This window comes from Lagopus muta, chromosome 19, assembly GCF_023343835.1.
Source record: "Lagopus muta isolate bLagMut1 chromosome 19, bLagMut1 primary, whole genome shotgun sequence".
Classification (NCBI taxonomy): Eukaryota; Metazoa; Chordata; class Aves; order Galliformes; family Phasianidae; genus Lagopus; species Lagopus muta.
The window spans coordinates 8,089,104-8,105,952 of record NC_064451.1 but is presented as its reverse complement, the minus strand read 5'-3'; the positions used below and the strand labels follow the sequence as shown (position 1 = coordinate 8,105,952).

Below are 16,849 nucleotides of genomic sequence, written 5' to 3'. Positions count from 1 at the left end.
TAGGCACGGCACATCAGCGCGCTGCTCCTCGCGCTGTGCCAACGTGGGGCTGGGGACGGCCACCAGGCTGGGGCAGCCACCCGGCTGTAGGGCTGTGTGTGCAGAGCCAGCAGTGAGCGTGCTGCTGGTGGCAATGGGTGCAAGGAGGATGGGGCTGAGAGGGAGCTGCGCGCACCGCGTGCCCAGCAGCAGCTCCTGGATGTGGGCACGGAGCGCTTCCCTCCGCCGGCATCCGATGGGGGATGTGGGTGGGAGATAATGCACTCCTGTATTAAATGCTTAATATGCTGCTCAGCCTTACCAACCGCATCGCAGCGGTTTGAACCCGAGCTAACCTTCCCCAAACTAAAAGGAAGAGGCAGAGTTCAAGCTGGTTCTCGGGACAGGCCTAGCACAAGGCAATGAAACCAGAGGTGGGATGCAACGGCACTGAAAGCTGCCATGCTATGCCAATGCTGTCGTGCCCCTGAAGGAGCCCCAGGCGCTGCCCGTAGCAACTCTAGGAGTGCAGCAGGCAGTGCCAGCACAGCCCGTGTCCCCAGCACCATGCCAGGCACTGAGGGTTTGCTGGTTTTCTTATTTTGCTACACACAAAACAAGAGCCCAGCAAGTGAACACAGACGTGTATCAGCACAGTGAAGAGAGATTAACCCCCTTGGGTGAGCAGAGCGGGCTCCCACAGCAGCTGTGTGCCCTGGCCTCAGTACAGACCTCCCAGTGGGGACCTGTAGGGACTGCACAGCTTTGGGACACTGAAAGGCACATTGAGGCTGCAGCTGAGCACCCCACATTCCTCCCCACAGCTCTGCCCTGCGCTGCCCAGCAGCCCTCAGGAGTAAAGCACTACAAATCCCTCTGCATGGATCTGCAAGCAGCCCATGTGCCAAAATCAGCATGGTGGTCTGGGGATGAGAGCCACCAGTGCTGTGAGCCTGGAGTGCAACACAGAGCAGAGAGGCCTTCCTTTCAGTGCCAGCACTGGGGGACATGGGGGGCAGCTCTGTTCTTTCCCTCTCCTGGGCCTAGGACTGCCCACACATCATCACAGTGAGCTTCCAACAGTGCTGCCTTTGTTCCCAGCCTGCACACACCGGCACTGCTCCGAGGTGGGAGAGAGCACAGGAAACCCAAGGAGAAAGGGGCCACAGCATGTCAGCCACAGACATCACCCATCCCCATGGATGTCACCACGGGCGCTGCGAGGGGAAGGCAGGGACAGGGATCAGACACAGGTTCTTAAGCTCTAAATTCAGGCTGTGTCTAAACACTTGGCACAATCCAGCAGCATTATACATTTTGGTATTTACCCCCTTGAAGAGCAAATACGACACTGAAGATCTAGGCTTTGCTGCATGTGAGCGGTGAGCTCAGATCTGAAGACAGCACCAACTCAGCCCCAAGGAGCTGCCACCGTCCCTCCGAGCCCTGCAGAAGTCTCAGCTTCCAAACTCCTGTTTAGCCTTCCTGAGTCCCTGCTGGCAGCACAAGCATGAGCTGGGCTGCTGCTCCACTCCCCTCGGCCTCCCGCCAGCTCCTGCATCAGGATGTGCTCATCCTCTGACTTCAGAGCTGCATTACTGCCTCATTAAGCAGCACACCCATCCCATTACCAAGCCAATACCCCCTCGTCCCACACCAAGAACCACAATTTTCGCCGAAGGACCGGCGCTCCCAAACTTCTGCAGCATCCCACGGAAGATGTGGGAGAAAACATACAGAATCCTTCAGAAGGAGGCATCCAGAAACCCAGCACGGCTCGGGCTGAGCAGCACAGAGTGTTCTAGATGGTCTGAAGGCTTGGCAGGGCTCGAGCGGCCCCGCACAGCCCACAGTCCTGCAGAAGTCATGGCACGGTTCCTAGGAGCTGTCTGATGAGTCAAGAAGTCCTGTTGTTCCACTCGCTGCACAGCCTGTGAATTAGCCAACCCTTCTCTTTAGCCTGCCCCGGAGCTCGGGGTGCTCTGGGCCCCATCCAAATGTTGTGTAAGCTGCTGAAAATCTATTTAAAAGAAAATAATAATAATCACTTAATCTCCAGAAACACTATTTTGGAGGAAGGAAAGGAGGAAAGATGAGGCTGTGACGGCAAATAGTTATCTGCTCTTCTCCTGCACCCTTTGTGCACATGCAGCAGCTTCATCTCCATGGACACTCCCCAGAGCAAAGCCAGCTTTCCAGCTTCTACTTTCCAAACTGCTTCTCCCCCTCCCTTCTTTCCTTCCCCCTCTCTTTCTAAATTCAATTATAGCACAGCTCTCTCAGCAGGGGTCAGTGTGGAATAAGAATCGCCAGAGTTAATGGACATAAGACCAAAAAAAGATTAATGCCTAAATGGTTTCAAAAGTTGTATGATGCAGATTTCATTAACATTTTAATTGTAATGTATCTTTTTAATCTTCTTTCGCACTAATGGTTTTATAGGCTTCAAAAAAGAACAAAACTGCTGACAACAAAAATATCAACACACCAAAATTAACAGACGGGACTCAGGGCTGTAATGGGAGATGAATGAAAGGCAGAAAACTGTGCTAATGATGCATTAAGAGTAGAAATTGTACTTAGACAAGTGTCAAAATTTCCGCCCTACCATCGCACGGTGCAGCACACGGCTCCCATGGGGCTGAGCTCCAGCAGAGACCGGGGGCAGCACTACCAGTGCATGCACAGATTTATTAGGAAGGCGTGCTTTGCACATGGCAATTCATCTCATTTCTTCCTGGTGAGGTACTGGAGCCAAGGGCTCAGAGAACAGCAGCAGAATCTCTTCTCTCATCCCACCTTGCTGGTTTTATCTCTTGCTTTGCACGCTCAGGTGCTGCGGCCACAGCAGCCTTCAGACATGGGAAAAATGTAGTTATAATACCATGCAACACTCATTCTTAAGCAGCAGACAATTAAACCCAGGTGGTGATGTTTCATTAAGCACAGGCATGTGTTTGTGCCCGTGTGCCAGGAGGGGGACGCACAAAGGAGGAGGTGGCTGCAGAGCAGCAAGATGAAGTTCCCCACAACTTTTCCTTGCACAGAGCAGCGACCAAATGACACCCTGCAGCTACAGACACAAAGCAAAACCTACAGCTGTACTTTGCAGCCTGTTCCTTGGGAGCTCCCCAAAGCCCGTGAGAAGGGATGAGATTAACCAGAGCAACGTAACCAACTGCAAATCACAATAGGACTGAGTTTGTAATGAGAGCAACAAAAGGTAACACCACAGCACTCCTTGTTGCTCAGGCTTGCTGCTATGCAGGCTGCTCCAGCTGCTGCAGACTTGAGAAGCACCCCGGGGGATGCAGGGCAGGAAGAGCCTCCCTCTGTGGGTGCTTTGCACCACAGCCTGCAACCTCACAGCAAAGCCCCTGACTGCCTCCCATGGTGTACATGCTCCCTCCTCACCTTCCCCCAGCACCTGGCCATTGCCTTCCACATGAGGCGCCTTGAAATGCCAGCGGTGAATTTATGCATCCTAAACCTCTTCAAAGCGTAATCCCTCCAAAGCTTAGCACCCTGAAAGCACAACGGATGGAAACATTATCACCCCTTAATTTTGCCGTTGCCGTATCACCACTAAACAGCGCCTTTTACGACATCCCTGCAAGGAATTATGGCATTTCCAACCCCTGCTCTTGTTTTTCTAATGCCTCATATAATCGGAGCGTAAATGTTTGTCCTATGACAGCGAGAACTGGCATGTAAAATATGTGCCCCCACACAATATATATAACTGAGGCTGCCATATGCTTCCCCAGTGGATATCATGATACAAACGCGCTCGTGGAGCCGCGCCAGCGCTGGCACGGGCACACAGGACCCTTTCCACACAAGTGTGCTGCCACCAAGCCCACAAACCTGACGAAGCACCAGCACTGCTGCCCTTAAATCACAATTCTTTGCACGCACCTCCCCTCAACAGGCCACCAAAATTCTGTCTGCAGGCACCCGGGGATGGCAAACATCTGGCTCTGCTCCCCGGATCGATAGATCCCAACGAGCCCTGATTGCTACAGATTGGATGCTGCAAAGAAAGAGGATTTTCCTCCTCCTGCTTTTGCACATGATTAATAGGTCCTGGTACCAGCTGGATTGCTGCGGGGTCGGCAGCAAGGTGAAGAGCCAGATCTCACCCCAGAGCCTATATAGGGGTGCCCCACAGAAATACAGAATGGCCTGGGTTGGAAGGGACCTCAAGGGTCACAAATCTCCAACCCCCTCATCACAAGCAGGGCCACCAACCTCTCCATTTAATACTAGAGCAGGCTGCCCATCCAACCTGGCCTTGAACACCTCCAGGGACAGACCTGGAGGCGGGCAGCCCCTCAGCACCAAGCACACAGCCATGAGCTGCCCTCCCCACTGACCTGGAGCACCCTGACAGCATGGGAGCAGCACCCATAGCAAACCATTGCATGGGGAAGAACAGTCTGCCCACTCCTGCCCAGCACTGATTGCCATCGCTTAGAAGTTTAGAAATATATATACATACATATATATGTATATTTTCTTCTGGAAAGTATTTCCATTCGTGCAGCCCCCGCGTGCTGGTTTGGTGTTGGAGGGGAGTTAGTGGCTGCTGAAGCAGCAGCAGTGATTTCTCCCCCATCCACCCACCTACAGCAAAAAAAATGCACTGAAATATTTGCCTCCATCCACGGGAAAGGAAACATAAAAATGTCCCCGAGATGCAATTTTTTTTTTGGTATTAGTTTTTAAAGTCTGATTTGGGGAAATCTCTAAAACACCCAGAGCAGGAGCACAGTGAGTGCTGGGAGCCCCGGGTGCCGTTCTGCCCAGCCCAGCCCGGCGTCCCTCCATCTGTCCATCTGTCTGCCTGTCCCGCTGCCCTGAAGCCTCCACGTGGCGCAGGCGGTCCCGCAGGATGAGCATTATTACCTCTGTCCCCATTTAGGAGCAATCACATGACAAAAATGAGTGCAACACCGCGCAGCTGAGCGGTCCCAGGGGCTGCTTGGCCCTGCCCAGGACCGGGCCGTTCTAACAAGTTTTCCCTTCACAGCAGCATTTGTGGGTAAAAACACTGCACGATTTAAAGGGTTTTTTTTTGTTGTTATTTGTGTGGGTTTTTTGTATTTTTTTTTTTTTTAATTTTCTGTTCTGCCTCCAAACATTTGCTTAACAAACAAGTCGAACTTTAAAAAAAAAATCGCTAATGAATCACAGTTCCTAGCAAATGAGCAATTGCAGTTGACACAATGAATTATGCCTGAAGCAAGCTGGGAAGCATATTTTGCAAATGATCTCATCCACAGGCAAACCTGGCATGACACTTGATTTGCTAAAAAAGACACAAAGGCTGTCAAAATTCCTGTCACTTCACAAATAAAGTCAGGTAGAGAAAACCAGCAGCCTCACCCTCCTCAGCGTGCTTAACCTATTTCTCAATTTCTGCACTGACTTGATTAAAAAAAGCCCTGCACGACACACACCCTAGAGGTGTTTCCATCCCGAGGAGCAGCAGCTCAGCCCCACTGGCAGTGAAGCTGTGGGTACAGGTGCTGGCAAAGCCGTGCTGGCTGCAGCAGGACGCAGCGCTCTGTGCCCATTTGGTGCTGTAGGAACTCGCCGTTCAGTTTAATTTCCTCCATGCTGAATGCTTGAATGAAATGAAAGAAAATGCAACTAGAACCAAAGAAATGTGGGAAGAAAAAAAAAAAAAGAAAAAAAAAAAGCAGTGACAGCACAGCTCTCTTTTCAGTTCTCTGCCCTTCAGCATCACCGGACCCTTTCCTCCCAGCCCACTGCTACAAAGCTGCCCGGCTCACAAAACCTGGGCTAAATCCAAACGTGTGGCTGAAGCCTCATCCTAACCCCATTTTGTCAGGCCCGGGTATTTTTAAACACAGGCATTGTACCAAGCAGAGCAGCAGCACGGTCGCATCGCCGCTTCGCAGGGCTGTTTTGCTATGTTTATCCACAACCCAATGGTTCTACACAATCCTTTACAAAGCTTGCTCCTATCGCATCCGAGCGCCGGGCACCAATTTAAGTGCTATTATGTCAATAAAGGCAGCTTTCAAATAAAGTCGGTATCTGCAGCGCGCGCAGCCCCGCGCCGGCCCTCCCGAAGGCCTGGCAGGGAAATCTGACTTTATAATAAGACGCTCTAAAATAAATATTTCCATTCCAGAACCAGAGGGTTTGCATCCTGACTCGGATGAGCACAGCCGGGTCCGGAGGTTTCTCTGCAGCAATTCCTCTGCAGTGCTGCAAACGGAGCGGCCATGGGGGAGCACAGGGCAGAGCCGGCCCTGATGGGGTGCGCTGGAACTCTGCAGGGTTCCAACACGTGAGGATTTTTCCTGCCAGGATCACTTTAAGCAGCCTATGCAAAGCTCAAGGAAACCCTTCCAGGCTGTGGACCCAGTGGTGATTTTAGGGAGGCTGCGTCGGGCCATTCTGCAGCCCACCTGAATGTGAAGTGTGAGTTGTGCCACACTGCCTGCCCTTAACAGGATGGCCCAGGTTGGAAGAGACCTTAAGGATCACGAATCTCCAACCCAGCCCCACCACAGCAGGGCCACCAACCTCCACATTTAATACCTGATCAGGCTGCCCAGGGCCCCATCCAACCTGGCCCTGAACCTTGACCTCCAGGGACAGGGCATCCACAGCCTTTCTGGGCAGCCTGTTCCAGCTCCTTGATGCCACATGCAGAGCACCTGGTTCTGCATTTATTGCAATCTGCTTTCTCTCCACCTAGCCAAAATATTTAGCAAGCGTTGGAAGTTTCCTTCTAGAGATTTCAGCCTGAGAAACCCCTTTAACATCCACATATCTCCATTTTAGTCCCACAGAGGCTTAATTCTAAGACCTCTACAGGAGAATAAAGGAACGCGCGGTGCCCAGAGCTGCCTTCAGTGGACGTTGGAAGGACATCCACTCTCAGAAGGAGGAGGTCAGGATCCCTCATTATTTCATACCTGCTCCTTGCTGCAGATCAAACTGCTGTTACCTGCAGTGCCCACACCTTGAGGTTATGTATGCTCTGTCCCATAAGTGACACACATCCAGCTAATAAGCAGCGTCCAGCTCACTTTCTTCCTTCAATCTGCAGGGACGGAGGGGTGGGGGTTCTCCTGCAGGAACCCCGGGGGCACACAGCTCTGAGAGCCCCCATGACACAGCCCTGCACTCCCTGGGAAGGCAGCAGGAATTCAGCTTTGTTTACTGCTTTCAGCTCCTACTACTGTTTAATATTTCAGCCGGGGAAGGTGCAGCAGTGTGCCAGCGCGTCAATAACGCAGGACACGAGGCAAACACTTGGCAGGCAAGGAGCACATCAAGCCGCCCGCAATCTCACAAATGCCTCCTGAAAGGAGGAAACACACAAGTGAATATTCAAATTAATGACCCAGCACGTAATGGAGACTTCGCTTTAAGTGATTCTGTACTTTGCCGCTAATACGTATGGGCGAGCCCGGCGCGGCGGAGCACACAATGTACCGCTGTCATTTTCTCTCCCTACAGCAGGGAAGATGTTTAGAGAAGTCCTTGACACAGCGAACGCACTTTAACTACCGCCCGCCGTAGATCGCCGCGCACCCCCGGCCCAGCACCGGGCACGGCTCCGGCTCGGACCCCCAGCCGGGGGAGCCGCGTGCGCCCGCCGACCGCCCCCACCCCCCACCCCCTCGTCCCCTCCCTCTCCAGGCCTCCGGTTCCGTATCCCGGCCGCAAGGATGGGGAGAGGACACCGAGGAGGACACACCGGAGGGGGACGCGTTGCCGAGGGCGCAGCGCGGGGCGGGGGAGCAGCCGGCTTAGCGCACGCCGCGTCCCGCAGAGTCCCCCGCAGCCCCGGTTCCGGCTCTCAGCCCCGGTTCCCACCCCGCAGCCCCCCGGCCACAGCGGCGCCCACCTGCGGGGCTCCGGCCCCATGGACGCGCGGCGCGGCGCTGCTCGGCCTAGCGGCGGTGCCGGCTGTGGCGGCGGTCCCGGCGGCGGCAGCAGGAAGTGATTCCAGCGGCTCCTCACATGGACTTTCCCTGACCTCGCCCAGCAGCGCCGGGCGCCGCAGACAGGCGGCCCCACCGGGCCGGCCCCGCCGCGGGGGGGGGAGGAGGAGGAGGTGGAGAAGGAGGGGGAGGAAGAGGAGGAGAGGGGCGGGGGAGGAGGAGGGACCACGGGCGGCCCGGCCGGGGGGCAGCGGGCGGCGGGCGCGGGAGCGGCTGCGAGCTCGGAGCGGGGCCGGGGGGCGCTTCTGGGTGGGAGAGAGCGGCATCAGCGCCCCGCTGCTACCAAGGGTCCGTTCGGAACATTGATGTAGAGGCAGAAACGGAAGGAGATAGATAGAAAAAAAGAAAAATCACCCAGGGAAGTGGAAACGGTCAGACTCAAAGCGCGCTGTGTCGGTGGCACGGAGCTGCTATGCGGAATGCCGCTGCGATGCGGAACCTGCCGCGTGTAGCAAAGGACAGAACGCAGCGCAGCAGCTCCGGCTCACGGGGGGCAGCGGGACCCGCCGAGCTCCGCGTCCTGGAGCCGCGCTCCCGAGCCCGACCTTCGCTCAGCCCCAGCCCGCAGCGCTTCCCCGGCCCCCCAGAGGAGACCCCGCGGGGTTCGGAGCTGCGGGAAGGGCACCGCGTCCCTCCCGATCCTCTGCACCATTCCCCCGCCGTCAGAAACCTGTGGAGCATCACACACAAAAGCCGGATTACCCGATGCGGCACTTGGGGAGGAGGGCGAATTTTCATTTCAAATGTTACTCCCCAGCCTAAAAAGCCTCGTTTTGCTTTCTCGTGTCTCTAAGCCCCAAATATTACGATCGGTGAACCTATTTGCGCGATCAAAGCGAGCAGCGTTAGCCCCGTGTCTTCTAAATAAATTTCAAAGGGATAACAAAAGCCCCTTGAAAGTGTGAGCCTCTTTCTGTCTGCTTTGCATGCACGATTGTGTCAGAACTTCTTCGGATCTGGAAGTTTCTCTCCTCTCATGCATTCATCATTTTGAGGCTGCCTTAAAATCTGCAGAAAAATGTCCCCATATCTTAAAAACCAGCATCGGATGCTCAGAGCTGCTCAAGGCTGAGGAATTTCATTAGCACTCGACACTTTAAAAAACAGTGTCAGGTCAGGACAAACACATTTCCTCTGCTGTAAAAGATAAAATCTCTTTTTTTTTCCTTCTTTTTTCTTTTTTTTTTCTTCTTTTTTGAAGTGATGTATGAGAAATATGTCCCAAGCTGCATTTGGACATAAAGCAACCGTGCTCTTACGAAGATGTTAACACCCCCTGCTCCTCTCCCTGTGTCTCACTGAGGAACCGTCAGCCTTCCTGCACCTCCTCCATGCTCCAGCATGTTCCATCGTGTTCCAGCATGTTCCACATGTTCCATGGGTGCAGTGGGGCTGCAGGGGCCATCAGCCATGGGATGCATGCAGGGCATTCCATTGAAAGCAATGTGTGCTCACCTACAGCCCAGAGAGCATCCTGCTCCCCTCAGCCACGGACTTTTCAAACATGATCTGTGATGGAGAAAGGAACATTTCTTAAGCACCATTTGATGGCTTGCTATAGCTGCAGGGCCTGAGAAAACATGTTTATTTACTACTGTGCTGAATTTAATGCAAAAGATTGGTTCGGAGAGCAGAGGAGACAAAATAGGCAGCATCTTCCATAATGTCTGCAAAGTGATTTCAGGCTGACGAAAATGTTTTCTTTCTTTCTTTCTCTTCCCTGAGCTGCTTTTTTTTTTTTTTTTTTTTTTTTTTTAATCAAGCACTTCAAATTGAAGAACGGCTTGAGGGCTGAAAAAATCACTTGATAAAACACCCAGCACTTCCATTCGTGCAGGAGATGTGCTACATGAGAGCAGTGTGGCAAAGCAGCAAAGGCAAAACTGCAGGGCATGGCAGGACCACACCAGAAGCCACAGACTGCATGCCTCTGAACCACACTCCTCAGGCACGGTAAGGTAACATCACACCCATCCTCTGAACAAACCAGGGAAGGTGGATGCACTTTATGGACACGTGTCTTCCTGGCAAACCCCACAAGGAAATGATCCACTGATGTGTCCAGTCCTCATCCCTCTGTGTGCTGCAGGGCCATCTCTGCACAGTGGAGCAGGAAGGGACCCTGGAAGTAATGCACAAGTTTGGAATTCTGCAGGAGAGCTGCTTTGTTAGACCTTCAGAGGGCTCTGAGAGCAGGAATGCTGCCTCGTTCAGACACCTTGTTGCAGCTGGAACACACATTTTGTTTGGAGGCAGAAGTGTTATCCGCCTGTACCAATACACAGAACCAGTTCTTGTGTTGTGCTGTGAACTGCGATGCAGGCTGGAAAGGAGAGAAAATGACCTGCTGCCAGGAGCCTTCCCTGCATGGCACACGTAGCTGACACTCCAGGGTAATTGGTGCTCATATGAGAGGAGAGGGCACAACAGCTGTATTACAGCCATACAGAGTCTGCTGGCATTAACACACCGTCAGCAAGCTGCAAAGCAAAATGCATCTCAAACCCTCACTGACATGTTCTATTCATTCATGGCAGTGTGATGTGCCTGACAGGGGAGCTGGGGTTTGCTCTGAAGGCATCAGCACAGCCAGCACAGGGCTGTCCTCCAACACTGCCCTGCATGGCGACAGCCCTTGTGCAACAGCCAGCCGAGGTGGCACAACCAGATTGCAATAGCTGCTGACTGCTCTAAGCACAGCTGCTTACATCAGGCAGGCAGGCTCAGCACAGGCAGCTCACTTTGACACACGGTTGGCACTGTGAGAGAGGCGTCTCTTATGACTACAGCCACGTTCATTGTTTTACATGAAGATGATTGGGAATAAGTTAAAACAAACAGAAATGGGAGTGTCTCCAAGGGTTTGCATTGTCCTCGCTGAGCTGGTAGAAGGTCGCATGTAAAAAGGCTTTGCTGGTTTTAAGTACAGAAATCCTTGAGCTCCCATCCCGAGAATTGCTCCAGAAACTCCCTGGTGCTGCTTCTTTCCTTTCTGGGCCTCTGGAGAGAGGAGGGGATGACAATAACAAAAATAATGCAGCATTGGCCTTTTAAAATAGGCACTCCTTCTGTAATGGTTCGGTGACTGCCGAGCCGTCCCAGGAGGCGTTTTCCCTTTGGTTAACTCCCATCCCAGGAGCCGATGCCTGCTGTGCTGCTTTCCTGGGCCTTGTGCTGGAAGGAAGCCCCGCAGCTCCGGCTGCTGCACACAGCCTGCAGGCACCTCTCCCAGGAGCAGCATTAAAATATATTTTTCAGAAAAAAGATCTCCTTTCATCTTGAAGATGCAAAGTGTTGGTGGATAGGCGCTGCTTCTTGTAAATGATCCTGGTGGTTAATTGCTTTGACTGCTCAGAAATTGTGTTTAATTTGACTTGGCACCATCCGCAAGATTAAAATACCTTTGGTTTCAGATACTCCTTCTGCACGCAGGGACCCAGCTGCTCGACTTTCCTTGAGCTGAGAGGAAGGATGCAGCCCTCAGCCTGCTGCCCAGCCCCAGCCTGCTGAGCCCCCAACGCCCTGAGCCCCAGCAGCGGCTCTCCTCCGTCCCAGGCACTCACCACTGCTATAAGAGGTCTTTACAATCCCTTCCCTGGCATGCCAGAGCTACCTTAGAAAATACACTTAGCTACAATCAACCCAACTTCTCCCCAGGATAAATGTTCCGCGCCATTTGTTCTGCAGAGCTGATAGAGGGCTTTAAAATGGCAGCTAAGGCACAAAGCAGATCGCAGAGATGACCTCTCCTACCATCCAGGTGCATTGCACACAGATTTCCAAAATGACTGCTGCTGAAGCCAAGCCAAAGCTCTCACTATTTTCCACACAAACAGTGTGATCTTATCATGGGAGCCATGTCAGGGCCCACACATTGGCACAGATCCTTCACTGTTGTTGGGAAAATCTCTATTTGAGGAATTGCAGAGTAATAATGGTAACTCCCAAAGTGCGTTGTTGCTTTCTCAGCACAGAGCCCAACCCAGGCACAGTCAGCACTCAGTGCATAGGGCAACCTAAGCGATGCCACCACAGGGCTGCCTGGGCAATGCTGTAAGCAGTGAGAAAGCTCCAGCAGCCCGAGATCTATGGGAAAGCAGACTTCAGGCTATCCATTTTCAAGAACATTTCCCACAATAGCTTTGAGAGCTTTTGTTTCCCATTGTCAGAAGGCTAATTTCTGACAAGGTCCTCATTAGCAGCTCGGCAGCGACGCGACATCCCACTCATCCATCGCCGCAGCCCAGAGCTCCTTGGGGTGCTGGCAGGACGGGCTCACCACAGCCCCCCAAAGGAATCAGAGAGCTTTAGCCCAGAAGGCATGGAAAAACCCTACTGTGATTTACCCACACCCAGTTCAATAAACATTAGATCTGGTGGCATTTGTCGTTTTTTTCATCGCATGCTCGATTACGGCTTCAGTTATTGCTCAAATGACATCACTCCTGGCACAGGGATTGATTGATTTTTTAATGAATATTCATATGGCATTTCAGCCAGGAGTAGGCATTAATATTCCAAGAAAGAAGAATGAAACGTACATCCTAATTTAATGAATGATTGTAAATATGTATCTGATGGATAATGTGACGATAAACATTTGAAAAGGCATCCATAGTCACCTCTGGGCCTTCCTTGGGAACAAAGGATGCAGGCAGGGCAAGCGGGGTGAAGCCAAGGTCTGACTGGGCAACTCCATGGGGATGCTTTCAGCCCTGGGGTTCTGCACCCGTGCCTCCAATGACTGAGCCATGGAATGATTGCTATTATGTTATATATATGGACAACGCTTCCTGACTGAGGGTGGTGCTGGGGCTGCAAGTGATGGCAGCGAGCTGCTGCCTCCAGAGCTCCCCAGTGAGGAAGCAAGAGTCAAAGAATGGAGAAAGCAGGGAACTCTGAGTTCCTGTGTCCCCATGCCACAGCTCCTCTGCAGAGCCCTGTCGTGTTCGAGACGCCTCGCCATGTCATGAGTCGCAGGCAGCGGTCCCCACACATACATATATTTGTCAGACACTCTTCAGTAGTGTCCCTGCTCCGAGTGCTGATGCTCTGTGAAGGCAACAGTTGTAGTGCTCAGAGACATGCAGCAGGCTCAGCTCACACTGGTCCCAGCCCAGCAAAGCGCTACGGCACAGACGTGGCACATGGCTGCCCAGAGCCCACAGCCATGCATTTAAATACACGTCTGGTCCCGTGGGGATGGCACACACCTAAAGCATCTCCTGGAAGAGAGGCTTAAATCAGGGCATCGCCATCAAAGTCGCCGAGGTGACAGGCATGAAGGCTATTTATACCCGGCAGCTCTCTGTTGTGCAAGGCAGAGAACAGCCCCTTCTGCTGACACAGCACAAACGCCTCATCCCCACATGAGATGGAAAAAAGCAATACCCGAAATTCGCTGCAACCTTTCCAGCACTGCAGCTACATCTGTGCTGAAATCCCCCCCGGACTGAGGAGGAGGAGCCGGGACCCCAGCGGTGCTGAACTTGTTTTTTCTCCCCTCTCCAATCAAACCAACCACTTGCTATTCCTCTCAGTAGCTGGCAGGGAGGAAAGGTACCTTTGCAGGCCAGCTCTGCAGAATGTGAGTTAAGAGAGCAGCCAAGGAAAATGGCTCAGTTCTCCCCAGCTCTCTGGATTGCAGCCCTGCAGCCAGGGCCCTTGTTTGCACATCACAACGCGTGGGACTGAGTTTGCCGATAAAAATATATACAAAGTTATGCTTGGTATGGAACAAGCAGGCAGTAGCTGCTGAAGACTTCACAACATCCTGCTGCTGGCTCGCCTCCAAAATACCAAAACAAAACAAAATTCAGTTGGCATCTCAGCAGATTGAAGCAAGTTTTCTTTTTGCAGCAACTGCTGAACAAACGTTTCGGTGCTGTGCCACCTCCCCCGCCCCTGCCTTCTCCCCTGAATCATGTGCTGGGAGGATGCAGAAGATGCTCAAGGTCGCGGGCGGCAGCGCTGAGCTCTCTGCTGCCAGCCCTCACAGGGCCCCACGGACCCACAACACTGGGATCCTAAGAGCTCAGCCCAGGGATGTGGGGCACAGGGAGCCCACCAAGGAAGTGCAGCGTGCACAGATCAGCATGTGAGCCCTTGTGCTCAGCTTTCACACACAACAAGCAACCCCCTCCTCCCGCTGCTAGCCCAAACCTGCTGCTCAAAGCCAGGCTGGGGAAATCCTGCAGCAGCAGCTGGAAATGAGGGACTCAAGGATTTGACCTCATATTTCTTGTGCCACACACTAACTCAAGTCAGTGTACATCTTCTCAAGTCGGTGTACATCTTCAGTATGAATGTGCATTGCAATCTGACCTTAGGGGCATCGCTTTCAAATGTTTTATTTATTTCCCCAAGAAGAGTTTTGTTGGAGAAGAACACAAAGTGAAATTCTGACCTTGCTGGAAGCACTGCCTCCAGCAGAACCAGTGTTTATCCAGAGCCATAATCAGGTTACAGGTTTTGGTTCAGCTCCTAGCTGATGCTCCACGCTTTAGAGGAAGGCACCACAAACCCTATAGCTCTTTTGTGCATGCCCAGCGTTCCCAAAGAAGGAAAAAAGCAGCATCTGTCCCTCCCTGCCCTCTCTGAGAAGCAGTTACAGGCCTTGAAGCGTGAAATTTGTTTGCCCTCATTGTAGCACACTGCTAACAAGTTGTTACCGATCATAAAAATTATCCTGTTTTCTCAAAACCAAGCATTCATCCCTTTCTGAAGGCGTTCACAATGTGTGAACACAGGCATCATTTAAACAATCTCTGTGGAAACTGAGCCCTGCTATTGCAGAGCGATGCACAGCCCTGCTTTGGGACAACCCCACACCAGGGGTGCAGCACTGAGCGTTGCCTGGCTGTGCTCAGCCCTGGGCAGCAGCCCCCCAGCGCTGCCATGGCTGCTCTGCAGCCTTCACAGACTTCACGCTCTCTTAGTACAGTTCTTAATCAGTACATTGAATGCTCTCAGCGAAATGCTGCCTTCTTCTGTTTATTTGTCACAATTGATGCTCTGGTGAACAATAAATGGGGAATGTGTTGGCAAATCAGTGCCACCAGCTTGGTTTGTTAGGAAGGGCTGCAGCACAGGAGAACAGCCGGACCCTCAGCGCTAGAAGCTCAGCAAGCTCCCCAAATCCTGAAGACACATGAATCTCCCCTAAGCTGCACCTAGCTTAAGCCAGGAATTTCCATGGGTTTTGCTAAGGTCTCACCTCTACAATGGTGCCAGTGTGACCATGCAGGCTGCTCCCCTCGCCCCGACACGTTGCACAACACCATGCTCTATGCCTGCCTCCAGCCAGCTTCACACAGAGGAGAAGGAAGTAACAGTGCCTGTGTTGCTCACAACTGTAAGCAAACACATTTCCAAGAAAGTATTAGGCAGCTTTCATCTGAAGTTTACACACACACACACACAAAAGAAAAAGAAAAGAAAAAAAAAGAGAAGAAAAGAAAACCTTGGAAGAATTTTTCTTGGCGTGGAGCATTCTATGAAATTTGGATTTCAAGTGAAATGCTTCCAGGCAGGGACAGAACAGAGCTCTGTGCCTTGGGCCCTACCAACACCCTGGAATGTGACCAAGTGCTGCTCCTTCCCTTGAGCTCCTTCCTACAGGCACGAGTGGGTCCAGGGCTGCAGCAAAGCAGTGGCAGCTTTCCTCATATGCAACACTGCAATTTATGCTGTAAACCGTTGCTCAGTTTTGGAGGCAAAAGGAGATAACACTCCTCTGGAAAAAAAAATATCTTTGCCCATCTAAATTCTCCCCATTACTGAGCAAATGGTTTTGCAACAGCAAATTTATTCCTCCGCGTCTCCGGTGCTCTTTTTTGTTTGAAACAGCCCCAAACAGATTGTGATTTTCTCTAACGGATTCACCATCTGGGAGATTTTTCATGCAGCTCCTTTCCTCAGGGGGAGCAAGTTACTCAGAGGGGGATTCCCAGCGGAGAGGAGAGCAGGATGCAGAGGGATGGGTGGTTCATTTAATTAGCATGCATAATCCCGACGTCCTTACTCAGGCAGAACTCTCAGCAGGGCCAAGGGGAGGCCGATTTTGTCTTCACAGAGGAACCAGCTGAGGACTTTGCTATTTGTCTCTCGGTGTTACACACTGCATTTTCCACGTGAGGGAGCGTTGGCCCTTGCAGGCATTGGGGGCTGAGTTACTGCAGCCCCACAGCTCCATCCCACAGCACTGCAGTCTCCTGCAGCGCAACGGGGGATGTGGGGAAGAGGCCCTGAGGACCCTCAGCTCAGAGCAGCGCTCAGCACAGCATGAGAACTGCCCAGCATCTTAAACCAAACACTTTTCACCGACTCATTAGTGGACAGAACTCTGCTTTGAAGTGACATTTTCTGGGCACGATGAGTGCTTTGAAGCGGGAAGACAAAATTAGCGCAGGGAGTTGGCAGGTGAAGAAATGAGAGGGGTTTTTTTGTGTTGTTTTTTTTTTTTCCCAGGCAGCAGAGCCGTCCAGGAGCTATGGAAACCTTGTTTGGCTAAATACAATCATGGAAAGTTAACAAGGCTTCATATTTTCCAGCAACTCTTCCCTAGAACAGCGTGCTATCTGCGTGTGCTAGAGCCTCCAGAACAGACAAACCATTCCTGGAAGTAAACGTGCCACGCTGCTCTCTGTGCCTGGTAATAGATGCTGCCTCCTACAACCCCAGGGGGAAAGAAGCAACACCAGCAAGGAATGAGAGCCCTGGGAGGAATCACAGCGAGCTGTTAGCTGGGCAAGGCCTTAAGGCAAAAGCTCAGTGCCTTTTTGAGAGGAGGAGCCGGGCTGCCCCCACATCAGAATGGTACCAGCATCACAGGACTGAGCTGCTGCTTTTTCTTCATAAACAATCGATGCATCAACATG

General features: G+C 52.3%; 1 protein-coding gene across 1 annotated transcript in view; it reads right to left on the bottom strand.

Moving 5' to 3' along the window:
* The window catches only part of NACC2 (NACC family member 2), a 34,053-nt gene extending 26,004 nt beyond the window's left edge, over window positions 1-8,049 (bottom strand). The window contains exon 1 of the mRNA XM_048966257.1: window positions 7,874-8,049. The gene's annotated coding sequence lies outside the window, so the exon portion shown is untranslated. The remainder of the gene's footprint in view (window positions 1-7,873) is intronic.
* Window positions 8,050-16,849: the final 8,800 nt, after the last annotated feature.